Source organism: Equus asinus, chromosome 1, assembly GCF_041296235.1.
Source record: "Equus asinus isolate D_3611 breed Donkey chromosome 1, EquAss-T2T_v2, whole genome shotgun sequence".
Taxonomy (NCBI): Eukaryota; Metazoa; Chordata; class Mammalia; order Perissodactyla; family Equidae; genus Equus; species Equus asinus.
This window is the reverse complement of record NC_091790.1, coordinates 153,974,508-153,990,992: the sequence shown is the minus strand read 5'-3', so window position 1 is coordinate 153,990,992 and position 16,485 is coordinate 153,974,508. Positions and strand designations below refer to the sequence as shown.

Sequence of the window (16,485 nt, the reverse complement as noted above, 5' to 3'; positions counted from 1 at the left end):
GGATAAGCAAATGTGGGAATATAAAGAACAGAAAGCGTATTTAAATTCATTAGAACTAATGAATTAACCAAGAGGGAGAGTATATAGTAGGAAGAGAAAAGGCCCCAGGATGAAACCCTGCGGACATTCAACATTAGAAAAGGAAGAGCCAGAAAAGGACACTGAGAAGGAGAGTCTAGGAGAAAATCCTAGAAGTGTGGTGCCATTAAAGTCAAGAGAAGAGAATGTTTTGAGAAGAAAGTGGTTGCTAACTGTGTTGAATGATGCTGAGATATTGAGTAAAATAAGCCTGAGAAAGGTCCATTGATTTGGCAACATGAAGATCATTATGACCTTGAGAATATAGTTTGGGAGAGAAAGGAGGGACAAAGCTAGTTTACGGTAATTAATTGTGAATAGAAGATGAAGGACTGGAGGTAACATATGCACACAAATCTTCCAAGTAGTGTGACTATGAGGGAACATGGGAAGATAAGTTAGCATAAGGAGAGGGACTGTATTAGACACCTCTTGTATGTCACTTTAAATCTTGGCTCCACTTTTTACGCCAGCCACTGCCTTGATAAGCTCTGATCAGCAGTCAATTAGCTTCCCAAAGGTTTAACTTGACAGTGCCTACCTTGGGCACTTCCCTACTTTGGGGCTTCCTTGCTTTGTGGCTGGGAACACCTGAGGGAACTTTTTGAGCACTCATGCCTGTACCACTCAGAAACCAGGGGAGATAACATCCAAAGACGAACCTTGATGAGAGGGCAATGGGAGCTGATGGATAAACACTTTCACCTTTCCTCCTTCGGGTGGATGATTTTGAGACACTTCATAAGTCTATTCAGAAGAACCCATTGGACGAACATCAGGTGCCTTTAAAGGTGGTAAAAGAAAATCTGCATCTATGTATTGGCTTTACTTCTTTCCCTCTTTTGCCTCTCTTCCCCGTGCTAGGATCACTGCTAGATAAACCACCTACCTGTATGCGAGCTTTCGACTCATACTAGAGCACGGCGGGAAGGATCCAGTAGAAAAGGAAAGATGAAGACACAGAAGAGGGAAGGGAGAACTGATGGAGCAAGGCCGCTGAGAAGGTGAGAGGAGGTGGGACTCAGAGTACTGTGCAAAGACAGGCTGATAAAGGACGAAGGATATTTCCTGTGTTTTGAGACAGGAGAACAGGTGAAGATGATTTGGGGGCAGGTCTGTATGTAGTTTTAGATTGTGCAGATGAGAGAGTTCCCATCTGTGTTAGTCAGGGTTCAACCAGAGAAGCAGATTCAATAGGAGATTTTATATGTATTTATATATGTAGAACAACTCCAAAATCTGTAGGGCAGGCCATGGGGAAGGGCTAGTAGGAACTCTCGGGCATGGGCTGAAACATCCACGGGAAGAATTTCTTCTTAATCAAGCAAACCTCAGTTCTATTCTTAAGGCTTTCCTACTGATTGTATCAGCCCACCCAAAATATCTAGGATAATCTCCCTTAGCAAAAGTCAACTGATTATGGATTTTAATCACATCTACTAAATACCTTCATAGCAACCCCTAGGTTAGTATTTGATTGAACAGCTGAGGACTGTAGCCTAGCCAAGTGCACACATGAAAAGGCCATCATACTATCTATTTTTACCTCTAGAGCTGTGCTATCTAATAGAAAATTTTGTCACAATGGAAATATTTTATAGCTGCATTGTCTAATACAACAACCACTAGGCACATATGGCTGTTGAACACGGTGCCTAGTGCAATTGAGGAACTGAATTTTGAATTTTATTTAATTTTAATTAATTTAAATTTAAATAGCCATATATGTCTAGTGGCTACTATATTGGCATACAGCTCTAGGATATAAGGCAGGGTGATCAGCTGAGGATATCATTGCTAGCAAAAAGTAATAATTTGGTTGATCAAAATTGGCCCAAAAAGCATGGCATGTTCTCATTTGCCCTTCAGTTTACACAGTGGGAATTTCTCAGTCACAGCTATCATCTTTGTTATTGACCTTGCAGTTTGCTGGTATCACAGTTTGCGAACATTAACAGTAAACATTGGATTATGATTCTAGCTGAGCAACTCACCTAGCAAAGGAGGTATGCATTCCAGCATGGAGCAAGCAATGGTTCATTTCCTGTATGCACAGAGCCTCTTCCAGATGGCAAACTCATTATAAATAACAGCAGAGTGTACTGCATCATGTTCTCTGATTAATGGGTTGCATTATATCTCATCAGCACAATGAAAACACATGTGGTAGAAGAAATGCCCCTTCTATGACAAAGAAAATCTCAGAGGTTTCTTAAAAATAGAAAGCATATGGTCCACATTCCCCAAACACAATGCAATAAAACTCGAACTTAGCAATAACAATAAAAAATATTTATATTTGGAAATATAAAAACGCTATTCTAAATAATTCTTGAATTAAAAGAAACTCAAAACTGAAATTAAGATTTACTTAAATAAACTGATAGTGAGGCTACTATGTATTAAAACACAGGGATGCAGCCAAAGCCACATTCAAATACTTTCCTTAGATGGTTTTAGAATGCCTTTTTAGAAAACAGGAGAAAAAATAAACATAACTATATACTTAAGAAGGTACAAGAAGAGCATCAAAATTACAGACTGAAGTCCTGCCTACTGCACTAGGGAGGCACTAAGAACATCAAAATTAAACCAAAGAAAATAGAACATAGTAATAAAGACAAAAATTAAAATGTTGGCTTGATAAATAAAAGCCAGAGTTTATTCTTTAAAATATACGTATTTCTGGAAATTTTTACATTAAAATAAGAAGAGAAAATACAAATAAATAATTTTAGGAATGAGAAAGTATAAATAAGGAGATATGGAAAAATTTGTATGAATATAAGTAATAATAGCAAACATTTGTTGAGAGCTTTCTATGTTTCAGATACTACTGTTAAAATAAACTATGGTTAAATAAACTATTCATACAATAGAATCCTGTGCAACTATTAAATGGAAAAAGGAAAATCTACACATATGACATTGAAAGTGTCCACAATATACTGATGAGTGAAAAAGGCAAGTTACAAAATTGGATGCACATATGATCTCATGTAAAAAGTATATCTACTTGTATGTATCAATATCAATATCTGTATTTTCAAATCCAGAATAGTTTAGGGATGGAATTGAATCAGGGAAGAGAACTTTCTCATCCTACTTTATCCACTTCTGTATTGTTTAATTTTTTTAAAAATTGGCATGAATTACATTTAATAAGTACGCAGATGATATTTATAAAACCACAAAATATGTTAAGCATAGTATCAGTTCCTAAGAGACTGCTGGGTGAACATTATTTCACTTAGAGGGTGTCCAAAGCAAGTTGGCTGTAACAGTTTTCCTCCTGCTCCATTCTAATCATCACTCGCACTTCTGTATGATATGCTTTGTCATGTGACTGGCATATGTTACGGTAGTGTTCTTCAAGCACAGTCATGAATTAATGAATCTTTATAATGGCATGTCGTGCTATGAGGGATAAACTCTTGTGGTGAATTTCAGGATGCCTAAACAGGTCAATTTGAGATATGCAAGGACTACAGGCTCTTGAGAGCTGTACCAGAGAAATCCCAGGTGATCAAGACATGTTGGTGGCTGTCCAAGAGGGACTGAGGCTGTGGCCATCTTTGTCCAACAAGGCACAAGTATGGGAGGAGGCAAGTGTTCAGCTCCAGTTTCTCCACTGCAAAGCATCTTGGACAGTCAGCCTGGTTTAGCACCCGGAGCTGTTTTATATTATAAATTAGCATGTTTTTATTTTTCTCTACATTGATTTCATGTCTGACTGTCTCTTGCTTCTGGCATATCTATTATATTCATTACATTTCCTCTGGGAATTTTTAAAGATGTCCTGATAATGACTTGCAATTCTTCCTGCCTGGTAGTAGCAACTTTCGAAGTTGTCGGCAAGCTGTTTCTGCACAGTTAGGAGCAAATATTATTATTTACTTTATTACTCATTGATTGACTGACAGACTTACAGAAGAATTTTGAGCTTAAAAGGTACCATCGAGATTAAATCATTAAACAAAATTTATGGAAATCCTATTGTGCTCCAGATCTCATTTTCCATCTTTTGGAGATTACATTCCTCAGCAGTGGCACTCAGACTTCAGTGTGAATCAGGATCACCTGGAGAGCTTGTTAAATACAGATTGCTGGGCCCTACCAGCGTTTCTCACTAGTAGGTCTGGAGTAGGGCCAGAGGATTTGCGTTTCTAAGGAGTTCTCTGGTGCTGCTGCTGCTGCTGCTGCTGCTCTGGAAAACCACTGCTCCAGAGTAGCTCTGTGCAATAGAAATTTAATATAATCTACAAATGTGAGCCAAGAAAACCAGCTTTATTGTGCACAGGAAGGGTAAGGAAATACCCGGACCTGGAACTAGGGCTGAGGGTGGAGGTAGAGGGAAGATTTGAGAGACTGCAGGGGTAGATCTGATAGCACTTGACCTGAGATGGTTGCAGGGGTAGGAATGAAGAAGGGAAAGAGCAAGGTTGAAAGACAGATGTTGAAAAGGGATTAGGGACCAGAGAAGGAGCAAGAGATTAGACAGAAGCAGAGCCAGAGAAACAGAGAGACAGAGCAAAGAGGAGAGGGAAGGAAGACACAGATGATACGAAGGTTTTGAAGCCAGCAGCTGGTGTGATGGTGTTGCCTTTAATAGAAGTAGGGAGACACTCAGAAAAATCTGGTTAACTCAGTTTAGTTAGCTTAATCCAGGTCTTGGAATTGTTGCCTTATTAGGACCATGCTTTGAAACTGAAGGCCAACGTCTAAGTTTGTTCTGACTGTGACCCTTTTCTCGTAGTTTTTGGGAGGACTGTGGGCAGCAGAATAGGTGTCCTTTATGAGAACGTCCTACTCTAAAATGGCAAAATATCCCTGTCGCTGGAAGATGTATTCTAGAGTCTTCTGCTGAAAGAAGGAGGGATGCCTAACTCCTAATCGGGTCAGCTAATGTTCAGAAAAGATTTTTAATTAGATCTAAGGCAGATTTTGCCCAATTTTAGATTGTCTTTGGAGAGGCAGTGGTTCTGATTCCTTTCCAAGCCCCCTGGGGCAGTGACATCCACCTTTTTTTAGGTGTGTCTCTGCCGTCCTGCCTGGGCACCACTGGGTGTGTCACAGATCCAGCTATGGAAGCAGCTGGTTCGTTTGTTTGTTGCTGTCAGCCTCACACATCGTCACATCAGATGGGCATTCTACAGCATTCCTAAGTGGCAGACTTGAAGCTCAGACTTAGAGAAACGGCTAGAAATGATAGCAGAAATCCTCTTCAGGGAAAAATTTAAGCCCTTTTTTCACATTGTTGAGCCAGGAAAAGGAGAAAAAGTACCATACAGTAAAATGAATGGGGGAGAAAAGAATTTCCCATTTGTGCCTCACATTCTGATCATTTCATAACTATTTCTTGGTATGCTTTGTGGAAGAGAGACATTAAGGCATTTGAAAAACTTGTTTAAAATTTGGCATTTGTTTGATAAGAAATTTACCCTTTTCTTTCCCCTGAAAGAAATCTAACAACTCCGGACTGTTGACAAACATTCCCTTTCGGTGTCCCAACTCCTCTTAAAGCCAAAATGAGGTAACTGAAAGTTTCTAAGCAAATATGTAATTGCCCTAATTTGCATAGTATTTGCATAACTAGGGATGCAGGGATTTTCTCTTCTTTCTGTGGGAGAAACCCAACCACAGGACCTTCTTGGATTTTATCTTGTATCTAATTTCCTGCCTTGGACACATAGTGCTAAGCGAATTTTCCCAGACGTGCTATAATCTGATCACCCCCCATCTTCCAGCCTTCCTTTGATAACTAAATTAAATTACTCAAACCCTCATCCTGCACAACAGCAGGAAATCCTTTCTCTTTCAGAGTATTTCAGCAGAGGACTCTAGAGAGTGATTTCTTACCACCTTGTAACAGCTTCTGAAGGCTTCTGCTTCTCTCTCCTGGCTTTGCTCCAAGAAGATTGTTCCTCCTTCATTTCCTAAGGCATTGCTAACACAACCTAAATTGCAGTGGTTAATCAGTTTCCTAAAGATGAAGATAGCAAAGAGAATTACAAAGCACCAGAGAAAAACATGAAGCTCTCAAATATCATGGTCCTCTTGAGCGATTCCATTTCACAATGACTCCTTTCTTCTCCGTTTCTCCTTGGGTTCTGGCTGGTCGCTGGAACTATTGTTTCACTCACATCTTTGCTCTTCTCCCAAATCCCAGGTCCCAAACTCTGCAGAGGAAAATGAAAATCCATAAATTAAAGCAAACTAGCAACAAAAACAAAAATCACTTCCCTGGAAACCCAACCCACAACTCTCTGCTTAAGGAAGACTCTTTTTTACTTTATTAAGCCAAAGTTAAAGTTTTCTAACAATTTTCCCCATTTCAAATTAGCCTACACCCTATCTTAGACAACCAACAATTTCTTTAAAGCTTTTTTTTAACAAAAAGAGGTGTTTTCCTCTAAGATGAATCTACTACTCCCACTTAGCAACAGCCACAATCTGTAGGCAGATTTTTGTTTGAAAAAAAAACCATTTTGAAATATTTACTTCTCTGCTGCATACAATGTCCTTAATTATATTCAATGAGACAAGAAAAAAAAAAAAAAGAATGGCTGTCTCTGGAATTAGAGAATCTGTAAAAGAGAAAAGAGCCAACAAAGAAATTCTTATAATTATTATTCAAACTCTTTAAACCATGTGAAGGAAGATGGAGTAGTGGAAAGACCACATGCTTGAGATTCAGGCAGTTGACAGACCTGCCTTCAAATCTGAGTCTAATAACCATTTACTCTGTGTCCTTGGGCAAATTACCAACTTCTGTAAAACAGGAATAAACATACCTATAAACCACAGGTTGTTACGAAAATTGAGAAAACGTATGTAAAGCACTTGGTATCTAGTAAGGGCTCAAGAAACAGTCCTTCTTTCCTACTCCTTAGATTAGTAAACTGCTATTGTGAGCTGATTTAAGCCTCTGATTTAGATACTTTAGGATTAACCAACTGAAAATGTTCCACTAGGCAGTTTAGAAGCCAACCCCATTGACTCGCTCATCTATTCTGCTGTCATCTTGTTCCTTTTAGCATCTCTCCACCATGCCTTAGTTCTTTCTACTCCACACACACCTTTCTCCTCACTATCATTTACTCCTTGCTGTACTTATAGCAGGAAACTGTCGCTTTGATGGAGCCAAAATATAATTAGCACTCATTCTACTTATTGAATAACATTTTATGTTCCTTCTTTGTCTTAATCCAAGTAGAAATTTTAATGCTGTCTTTCTAAGAAACAAAGAGGATAAATGAGCTGGCTTTAAGAGTATTGATCTCAGTTGATTTTGGGAGACGGAGAAGGAGGGTTCGTGGTTCTCAATTAACAAAGAAGTTCCTTACTCTTGCTTCAAACCACTTTGCTTCTTATTTTGTTTCCTCATTTACTCTATTATCTGCAGACTTTGTAGAACAAACACAGGGAAAATCACAATCTCTCTGCAATTATCCACCTAGGTATCAAAAACCTGGGAGTCATCCTCGATGCCTCACCTTCCTTCCTACCCCACAGCAATCTGTCAGTAAGGCCTTTTGGCTCTATCTCCAAAATAGATTCTGTATCCACCCACTTTCCTCGGTTTCCAGGGCCACTACTCTAGCTTCCTGGACTTCTCAAAAGCCTCTTAAGGATTGCTCAGCTCCTATCTCCCCAACCCTCACAAATGTCTCTGCAACAGCTAGAATAGGGTTGCTAGATTTAGCAAATAAAAATACAGGACACCTAGTTAAATCTGAATTTCAGATTAACAATGAGTAATTTTTTAGCTATATAAAATATTATTAAAAATTGTTTTTAATACTAAAAATTATTCATTGTTTACCCGAAATTCAAATTTAACTGAGTATCCTGTATTTTACCTGGCAACACTGAAATAGAATCATCTCTTTAAAAATGTAGATCAGATCACATCAATCCACCAGTGACTTCCCATTGCTTTCTAAATAAAGGCCAAACTCCATGGGTTGGCCTGCCAAGGCTTCCATGGACTGACACTGTCTACCTCTCCAGCCTTAGCCATACCATTCTCTCACTCTTCTAGTCTCACTCTCCCCCTTCCTGTTCCTAGATCCAGTCAAGTTGATTGGACATGCTATTCCCTTGACCTAGAATTCTCTTCCCCAGAGCTTTACGTGACTGGCTCCTTCTTGTCAATCAGATCTCAACTCATGTGTCTCCTCCCTAGTCGACCTTCTCTGTCCACCCAGCCTAAAGCACCTTCCCCATTGATCTCTGTCACATCACTGGCTTTTGTTTTCTTCATAACGCGTATCTCACTCTGAGATTCTCTTGCTTATTACCTGTCTCCTTCACTGAGCCGCATGAGATCAAGGAACTTGCCCAACCTTTTTCCTGTTACTTTCCCAGTGTTTGGAACAGAGTCTGGTACACAATAGGTCCTCAATAAATACTTGTTGGGCAAGTGGCTCCATCTGTTTAGCTGAGCGAAGAGGTGGGGTCCATCTAGCTTTGTAACACTACTCTGTCAATCCATGTCACCGGTTCGATCAGCATCTCTGTCAGAACAGGCAGATGCAGTGGCCCAGAGAGGATGAGATAAACTGTATTATTGCTTGTTGAATTGTATTTTATACTTTGTTACTCAACTGTCTGAACTGACAGGCTAAGAACAAAATTTCCATGATCCATCGTTAAGAAAAAAGCAAGTTACAAAATGGTATATGTCCTATGACCCTTGTAATACTCATAACATAATAAATATTTGTTGAATGAATCATTTTTTTCTAAAACCATGTCTGTATACAAATGTCTGGAAAATGGTCTGAAAAAATAGACACATAAATGTAAAAGAAGTAAGTATTCCTGGGAGTGAGATTATGAGTCATACTTTTTTCTTTTCTTTACATTTTCTTTACATTTTCAACCATGAGAACAGTAGGCTGAGGGGAAAATAGAAACTTATGCATTGCTATTGGAAGTATGAAGTGATGTAACCTATATGAAGGTTAATTCAGTAGAACTTCGTAAAATTTCTACTGCATAAGCCAAAAGTGGACAAACTAAAGCACATGGGCAGCTGTCTATCTTTGTATAGCTCATGAGATAAGAATGGTTTTTACATTTTAAAATGGTTGAAGCAAAAATCAAGAGAACAATGGTATTTCATAACACATGAAAATGATTTGAAATTCAAATTCCAGTGTCCGTAAGTAAAGTTTCATTGGAACGCAACTATGCTCATTCATTTCTGTATTTTCTATGGCTGCTTTCACAACTACAGTGGCAGAGTTAAGGTTGAGATAGAGACCATATGGCCTGTAAAACCTAAAATATTTACTAGTTGTCCCTTTACAGAAAACATTTGCCTATCTACTTCTAGCAGAAACCCTTTGACCAGTAACTACAGTTTGAGCAATTTATTTATGTACTTGGACATGTGCAAAATGAAATTCTGAGCACTGTTTATAAAGCATATAAATAATTTAGGAATGACCAAAATGTCATGGTAGAACGTTTAAGAAATTATGGTACATCCACACCAACACATAGTAGTGGCTGTAGAAAGGGATAAATATTTGTTTTCAGGACTGATGTGGAAAGATATCCAAGACATACTGCTGGATGAAAAAACTGTATATATCATGGAATTCTTCCATGTTGAACAACTCCAGGGGTACTGTTCACATTGTATTCTATGTAAATGGCAGCCCCTAGAGTTGTGCAACAATGGCTGCCCTGATAATATGCCATTAGTATATAAATAGAAGGGGGAACAGGTACTCATCAATGCTTACATATGTGTATACAACCTTTACTCTGTGAATGTCAGGTGAGAAACTAATAATAACGGTTAGCTATTGGAGAGGTGGGAGCTGGACTAACGGGCAGAAGTAGAAGGGAGGTTTTTGACTATATCCCTTTTAATACCCTTCTTGATAGCCTATTGAAAATTAAATAAGTTTTTAAGAAATAAAAAAATATCTAGATAGCTCCTGGTGATGCCTTCAGTCTTGCCTGAGTTCACTGATCTCCTGGCCTGAAGAGAAGGCAGCTGTCAGTCAGCCCAGTGCTGTCCTGTGCCTGCTCCTTCCTCTCCACAACCAGCATTCTGACTCTCTGCTCTCACTCCACTGTCTCCTACAATTCTCCTCCCAACTTCACACACATCTTCCCACCCATGTCCTTCCCACCACCTCCCATGTGTTTTGTGTTCTGTGAAACTGCTGCTTTGTAGAGACAAGCCTTAATTCTAACCAAAGGCTTTTCTTTCCCTCCCTCTCTTGGTCCTATGGTTAATCCGGCTCTCAGTCTCCTGGGTCCCCTGCTGCACTTTCCCAGGCAGTCCTCACCTCCTCATAGACCCCTTCTTCTCTTCAGCAGTGAAGGGAGTTGGGCAGGATTTCCTCATTCCCCGGCACCATTTCTAGGCTGTCAAAATACAGGTGTCTTCCATTACATTTTATCTTTTGGATGCCATGTCATCTATCCATGATGTTCTCTTCAAATCCAAGATACTGTAGCTCCTGTCTGCTCACAGACACTTCCACACATCTTCACAGTGTTCTTTCTTCTCCCCATGCAGGGCACCCATCATCCTCCATCATTCCACAACTCTATTCTTCTCCATGATGCTTCAGGCCTCCACATTTGTTTCACATAGTAGGGAAGCACCACCCTCACACCCTGGGGCTCCTCCTTCTAAAGACCCCTATGGAATCCCCCACTTCTGAAATCCACACTTCAGGCTTCTCCCTCTCGCATCACATCTCCCAGCTGTCTGCTCTTCTCTTTGCTCAAGTCTATGCTCCCCACTCTGATCACCACAGAGAATGCTCAGGGCCTCAGTCCCCTCCATCTAACCTCCCATTGAGGTTGCCACACTCAGCTCTGCCCCAGATCTTCCCCCTGTGGCATTTCTTCATCATCACCTCCTTCTACCTCTTCTGTGGTGGAGCTACAGACCAGGCTTATTCTGGAGTAGTGCTGTCTGATTTCAGCTCGTCATATACTATGGCTTATCAGTTTTTGATTCTTCTTTTCTCAAATCCCCAGAGCATCACTCAAATAATTATTTCATCCCTATTTTTATCCTTTAACTCTAGTGAAGTGTTTCCCAAGCCTTGCATTTTAAAATCACCTTGGGGGTGTTTAGAAGTCCTGCTGCCCAACTTGCACCACATACCAACTAAATCAGAATGTTTAGGGGTGGGAACCAGACATCACTATTTGTGTGTGTGTGTGTGTGTGAGGAAGATTGGACCTGAGCTAACATCTGTTGTCAGTCTTCCTCTTTGTGCTTGAGGAAGATTGTCACTTAGCTAACATCTGTGCCAATCTTCCTCTATTTTATGTGGGATGCTGCCACAGCGTGGCTTGAGGAGAAGAGCTAGGTCCGTGCCTGGGATCCAAACCTATGAACCCAGGGCCGCCGAAGTGGAGCATGCAAACTTTACCATTATGCCACTGGGCCAGCCCCCTACATCATTACTTTTTTTTATCTTCAGGTGATTCCAATGTTCAGCAGAGTTTGGAACCACTACTGTAGTGTTTCTGGTTCATGGTCACTCTTAAGGAGGCCTTCAATGTTGAGCATTGACAGAAGTTAAATGTCAGGACTGAGCCTAAGACCATCTTTGTCAACATGACAACTATTCTTTCCAGGAAATTCTTGTCTAGGAAGTAAAAGCTGTAAACCAATAAATAACTTCCCTATTTGCTTTGTCTAGGCAAATAGTTTGCTCATCCAGCCCAACAGCTCTCTTCTCAGGACAATACATTGTTTACCTGGGCAAACAGTTCAGTTGTCAAACAACTGTTTACTTACCCAAGACTTGACCTTCACCAATACTAAACTATTATGTTATGAATTTTGCTCAGTCCCAATCAGATCTCCCCTTAAAAGACCCACCTTAAATCATTTGATCTCAGACATCCAAATTCTGTAAGTATCTTTCCCCTAGCTTTGCTTGATTAACAAGTTTTTCTGTTGTCTTTTAGGGGAGTTGGCTTTTGATAATGTAACTTCACTGGCCCTTTACCTGCACCCTCATTTCACTCCTTTAGGTTAGGAGGAAGAGGTTTCTGATCTCTGTGACATGAATCCCATCCTTTCCTTTCCTGTAAATCCTGATCTCCTAGTCATTCTCTCCTTTGGAACCTTCCCTTCTGTCTAGGAAAACCTCTCCCGTCTTCCTTTACTCACACATTCACAATACTTCTGACACCAGATGTGTGGGTTTTCCACACATCAAACAATTTTCTACAACACCAGCTGGGTGTCCTATAATTCAATTCAATTCTGACTCTATCTACCTGGAGATAGCACAGATCCCACAAGTCAAGGGCTCAGTCCCACAAGACTTCCTCCACTTCAGATGCCAATTGCAAGTTCCAAGTTGTCACCTATACTTCTGACCAACAGCCTTTAAATTGGAATTCCCACAACCCCTTACGTGGGTTTGATAATTTGCTAAAATAGGTCACAGAATTCAGGCGAGTGCTTACTTATGTTTCCTAGTTTATTCCAAAGAATATAATAATGGATACAGATGAACAGCCAGTGAAGAGATACATGGGGCAAGGTGAATGGGAAGGGGCACACCACTCTCCTAGCACTTCCACCAGCCTGGAAGCTCTCTGGACTCCATACTTTTGGGATTTTTATGGAGGCTTCATCACATAGGCATGATAGATCATTAACCTGGTCTCTAGTCCCTCTTCCCTTCCTGGAGGTTGGGAGATGGAGTGGAATGTTCCAAGATTCTTATCATGGTTTGGTCTTTCTGGTGACCGCCTCCATCCTGAAGCTCTCCACAAGCCAACGAAGAGTTGCCTCATTAGAACAAAAGACAGTCCTATCACCCAGGAAATTCCAAGGGATTTAGGAGCTCTGTGTCAGGAACTGGGCTCAAAGACCAAATATTAAAACAAAAGATGTTCCTAGTGTTCTTATCACTTAGGAAATTACAAGGATTTTAGGAGATCTGTGCCAGGAATCAGGGGCAGAGATATTTAATTATTTCACATCCTCCCTTCTGACTCTTTTCCTCCTATCATCAAGTGTGCTGAGATTTGCTCAAATTGAAAAGATCTTTATTTGATCCTTATACCTTTCCTCATCACAGATTAATAATTCTTTCCTGTCCACATCCTTGAATACATGAACTGCCAGCACAGCATCACTTTCCTGGGCAGCTATATCTTCCCTAGCTTTCTTCTGACTCACTACACAGCTGAACCTTTTCTCCCACATCTTACTAATGACCCCTTTATTGCCACATCTAATAGTCTTTCAGCAGAGTTCTTTTTGATGACCCATTGGATATGTCCCTTTCCCACTGTCACTCCCTCACTCTCCTTCTCTCACTTTCTCTCTTTTCCCTTTTCTACTTCCTCTTCCTCACCCCAATTACCAACTGTAAGTTTCCTCTGTCACTCCAGTTTACTCACACACCCTCCCTGAGGGCATTCACTCTCATGATGAACTTCTACATCAGTAATTAAAGCACAGGACAGAGCAAACGCTTTACAGACAAACACTTCTGAATTAATTTAATCAAGTAGCTAATGAGGATGAGCACATCATTTCCGGGGAGCGTCTCATAGGAGTAGCTAGAATTCCCAGTAGATCTGCATCTGGATGTGAGCAGGGATGTGTGCTCAACAGTGGATCCGTAACCTGGAGCAGAGACTGTCTCAGTGGCTCTGTTACCTCTTGGAGACCCCGTGGCTCCATTCCCATGACTGTCAATCCATCCCAGTGGCACTGCCTACAGGACACCAGCCTCAGGTCTTTGGTCAACATTCAACATAATTGGAATGGAATTTACAAAAGGAAAATGGAAAATGCCCTCTTGAGAGTGAGGTCTCGGAGTGGCAAGTCTTCACTCTCACCCTCGCTAACACTATGGTAGGAAACACTAGTGATCTTTCTGCTGAAGTGGGGACACGGTGATTGTCTTGCCCTGATGTAGTCATATCATAGGAACTGAATTAGAGATGGAAGAGAAATTCCTTAGAGGGCATGTTCATGAGTTATCCCTGAAATAACTCTCGAGACATTCAAAACTGCCCTCATGCAAGATGTATTTACATTTTATCCACCCACCCAGTAATCATTGTTTAACAAATATGTTTAAAGCAAATTTTATCAGGCACTGTACTAACTGCTGGTGATACAAACATCAGTACAACTTGTCCCCTGCCTCCAATGAGCTCACCCTCTGATCCCACACAACCACATTTTAAACTAAGTGTAAGTTAGTTATAGAGTTACACAGGCTTTAAGAGAGAGAAGGACAAAGAACTACCATATTTGTAATAGTGTTTAATGTTTCACAAAGTGTTTTCACATCCATTACCTTATTTAATGTTCATAACGGCCCACTAAGATGGGCAGAGAAATAGTGTCAATTCCATTTTACAAAAGAGGATATCAAGGCATAATGAGATCATGTGCAAAATCACGTGTCTAGCATATGGCTGAGAGCTGGGACAGGAACCCAGCTGGCCAGGTAAAATTCCCTGCTTTTGTCACTACCTCATGCTGCCTTCCTACCTCGGCTTCCTTGCGTGTATAAGGCAGGTGCTGAGCTGGATGTCTTTCTTCTATAGTTCCTTCAACTATGGGATTTTCTGACTCCATAACAAAGTCCCTCCCACGGGGAGCTCCCAGTCCTGGAGGGGCAGATAGACCAAAAAACGAATAATGTTCTTCCCCTGCCTACGTCTGAGGGTTGTTGTAAAGATTATATTATATAATGCACTAAACTAGTGAAAGCACTTTGTGACTCAAAGCTAGCTGCAATGATCTTAGCGCTTTGTATGTACCACTTTGTAGCAGGCATTTCTCCAGGTTCTCCCTAATTTTCCAAGTATCTGTTCCTCCAGGAGATGATAGGGGCGGGGAGAATGTTATGCTTACAATCACTAAGAACAGTGCACTCAACATGGATTGTTGAGCAAACAAGGAGTAAGATGAGGCAGGTTGTTCTTAGAGAGGGAGGCGGCTGGATCCATGCACTGCATTCTTGTCACCTCAATGCACATATTTATGTTTCTCAAAGTACCTAGTTTAATATGTTGTGAAAATTCACGGTGGAGGTTCAATGACTACTTAGCAAATGAGGAGAGGTACAGTTGAGTGGGGGAAAGGAGGGGGATGAGGACACAGAAGAAGGAAGAAGAAAGGAAAAAGAAAGAAAGGCAATAGAGCATCAAAATTTGTAAAGTGCTTCCATCTCCATAGATGTAAGTGCCAGGACTTAATTTGTCTTGGCATCCTCATATTTTTCTAATAAGCACACCAGTAACTCCAGGTCTGCCATGGGAAATCTCACGACGACATCGTGTTCCAGGAAATTATGCTGTAGTCACTGCAGCGGGCGCTGCAGCAATATTTTCCCCCCAACATTCCTCTGGAAGGCCAGAGCTTTGCTTTATGTTGTTTTAGCCTCTCTGGCCCAGGAAGCATTATTGGATGGAACCACTCCACCCCACCCCCAGCTCCCAGTGCTGTCTTGTGGTCAGTAAAGTAAATGCCATTTGTGTCTCTTAAGAAATGTGGGACAGGAGGCTGCGTGGAGCGCTGCCAATGTGACAGTGGAGGTGCGTCAGCAGGCTCGGTGACAGGTGGCAGAGGCCAGGGGCCTGGGGAATCACTTACAGTCACGGAGGTTTCTTTCTCTCCCAGCCTTTGTCTGCTGATGGGAATGAGGTAGTGGACAGCCAAGCCACACAACAGGAGCTGGAGAAAGACGTCTTGGGCAATTTGCACACGAATTTCCTTCTTTAAATAACTACACAGTAAGTCAATATCCCTGGGGGCATTTGCTTATTGGCTGCCTTACTAGTTTTGTTTTTTTTTAAAGTAAATCTCTTAAAGACACTTCTCTCTGTCTTATATGCTTGCTCAGGCTTGTCTTATTTTTGTAATTGAAGTTCTACCGTTCAACAGTTAGGAAGGAGCCAGCTTTGAATCTGGGAACAAGAGTGGCACAAAGTCAATGAGACAGTGAGTTTATTTTGCACATGAGTATCAGAGAGAAAGAATGCCAGCCACTATGGGAGAGAGGATAAGGGATTGGACATGCAAAGTGGGTTCTAGCTGGCAGCCCCTGTACAATCAGCTAATGGTAGGGTTAGGAATGGCAAATACTGGAAAAAAGTGCAAACATTTTCTCTCATCTGAAATGTGTCATCTACATTAATCGTAAATTCTCCCCACATGGCTCTAGGCAATGGTGTGCTAGTAAACTGGCCCTTTGGAAAGAAAAAAAAAGTGCTGGTTTGTAACATTAGCCAATTTTCATGGTGTGAATACTCCAACTATGGCAAATTTCCAGCTCCCAATGGTTGATCTGATGGTAAAATTCCTGAATATTTAACATTCAGCTCTCTGGAGCTGGTACCAGCAGCTCCAGCCTACTACTGACTGAGAAACAA

The 16,485-nt window shown here is 40.9% G+C and overlaps 2 long non-coding RNA genes across 5 annotated transcripts in view; one reads left to right on the top strand and one right to left on the bottom strand.

The window, feature by feature from the left end:
• Positions 1 to 946: 946 nt before the first annotated feature.
• The window catches only part of LOC123283779 (uncharacterized), a 78,396-nt gene continuing 62,857 nt past the window's right edge, over positions 947 to 16,485 (top strand). For 3 of the 4 annotated variants that reach the window (XR_011503445.1, XR_011503441.1, XR_011503446.1), the window contains exons 1-2: positions 947 to 1,082; positions 15,734 to 15,846. This is a non-coding gene — a long non-coding RNA (uncharacterized lncRNA). The remainder of the gene's footprint in view (positions 1,083 to 15,733; positions 15,847 to 16,485) is intronic. The other variant, XR_011503447.1, reaches the window with a different exon arrangement.
• On the bottom strand, positions 2,823 to 15,796 carry LOC139045322 (uncharacterized). Its single transcript, XR_011503457.1, has 3 exons — positions 15,707 to 15,796; positions 10,392 to 10,470; positions 2,823 to 6,257 (listed from the first exon to the last, which is right to left on the bottom strand). It is a non-coding gene; the product is annotated as an uncharacterized lncRNA (long non-coding RNA).